Source organism: Bolinopsis microptera, chromosome 3 (assembly GCF_026151205.1).
Source record: "Bolinopsis microptera isolate Bmic1 chromosome 3, MBARI_Bmic_1.0, whole genome shotgun sequence".
Taxonomy (NCBI): domain Eukaryota; kingdom Metazoa; phylum Ctenophora; class Tentaculata; order Lobata; family Bolinopsidae; genus Bolinopsis; species Bolinopsis microptera.
In genome coordinates, this window is record NC_087074.1 from 7,350,768 (window position 1) to 7,352,725 (window position 1,958).

Genomic DNA, 1,958 nt, shown 5'->3' on the forward strand with positions numbered 1-1,958 from the left:
TCTCTACTCTTTCAACATTCGTATAGACTTTATACAGCATCGTCTTCGTTCCTGGGATTGTTAATTAATAACTTGAGATAGGAGTAGATTATTATTGGACCTTATTAAGATCTTCTGGTTTTTGTCATTTGTAATGGAAATCATCGGATTGGCGGTTAGTTTCTAATATTTGCTAGACTATATCATCAAGGGTTTATGTTGTAACATTGAGGTAGATTCTACGTACATCTCACGATTGTATTAAGTGTTTTAATTTAAACTTAATATATTTATGAAACAAAGTGTTTTACTATGTTATAATAACAATGCATTCGTTGAGATCTAAGAGCAGCTGTTACCTCGATAACTTTTCTGGGGACCTCTGGGTACTGGGTTTCTGCTATCCTACTTTTTCACCCGGGAAACGCAAACATACATTTTCTTATTTAGATATCTAAGTTAGATTGCAGTATCTGCAAGTTTCCATAAATAAAATTTTACTATGAGCGCTCATTGTCGCCTACTGAGCGCTTATTTAGCGATTATAATCGGTTTAGGCTGTTTATAGCGATTATAATTGATTCAAATAAAAGCGCTCATAACCGATTATAATTGCTGTAAATATTTTTAAAAGCGATTACCTTATTTTTTAGCGCTTATAATCGCTTTTTGGTCGTTTCTAATCGATTAAATCGCTTCGAAAGCGATTTTTCGAAGAATAAAGCGATTATAAGCGCTGGAAAAGCGGCCGCTCAGAAAAGCGCTTATAAGCGCCGTTTATAAGCGATAAATAAGCGATTATACGTTGACTGCAATTTAGCCTTTTTGAAAGCGCCTACTGAGCGACTACAAAGCGCTTTTTTGAAAACCACTTATAAGCGATTTTTTATCGCCAATTGTCGCTCCTTGTCGCTTATTGTCGCTTTTTATTTTACCGCTTTTTACCGCTTTTTCAATATTTTCCACCGCTTTTTACCGTTTTTCCTATCAACATGGTTCTAAACGTGGTTGCACAAAAAAGCGCTTATAAGCGCTTCTTTTTAATACCGGCTGGAACGGAATTGAAAAGCGCTTATTAGCGATTATAATCGCTTTTTTATTCACCGTTCTTTACCGCTTAACCCATCAACATGATTCGGACCTTTACTGATAGTTGAAATTCGACATATGAAGTCATCTAGTGTCATCTAGCGTGAAATATCGCCAGATGATGATAGATGACGCTAGATGACGCCAAATAGCGACATTGTCGCTAATTGCACGGCACCTTTCGAATGTCGCTATCTGACGCTTTCTGGCGCTATCTAGCGCTATACATGACACTATATGACGCTGTATGACACTGTATGACGCTAGACGACGCTAGATGACGCTAGGCACGCAGCACTGACGCCAGGCGCTATTTTCATGAAAATTCTAGGGACGACATCTAGCGTCATATGTTGCCGCAACATCTGACGCTATCTGACGCCATCTAGCGACATCTGACGACATCTGACGACATCTGACGCGACGACATCTGACGCAGGCGACATCAAGCGCTGGATAGCGGGATAAGTCAGTTTACGACAGTTCACGCTAACTAGCGCTATATAGCGCCAGATAGCGCTATATAGCGTCAGATGTCGTTGCGACATATAGCGCTAGATAGCGCTAGATAGCGTTAGATAGCGCTAAATAGCGTTAGATAGCGCTAAATATTGAAGAATTTTGGGTCGTGACAGTCCAGGCTATTTAGCGCTAGATGTCGCAATCTAGCGCTATATCAATATGTCGCTGCACGTCAGGTGTCGGTGTGTCATATAGCGCTAGATAGCGTTAGATAGCGCTGCATCAGATGTCGTCGCTACATATAGCAGAAGATATCATATCCTATCACAGTAACACTAATAGTAACCCTAACTCTGTGTGTGTGTGCGTGTGTGTGTGCGTGTGTGTTTGCGTGTGTGTGCGTGTGTGTGTGTGTGTGTGTGTGTGTG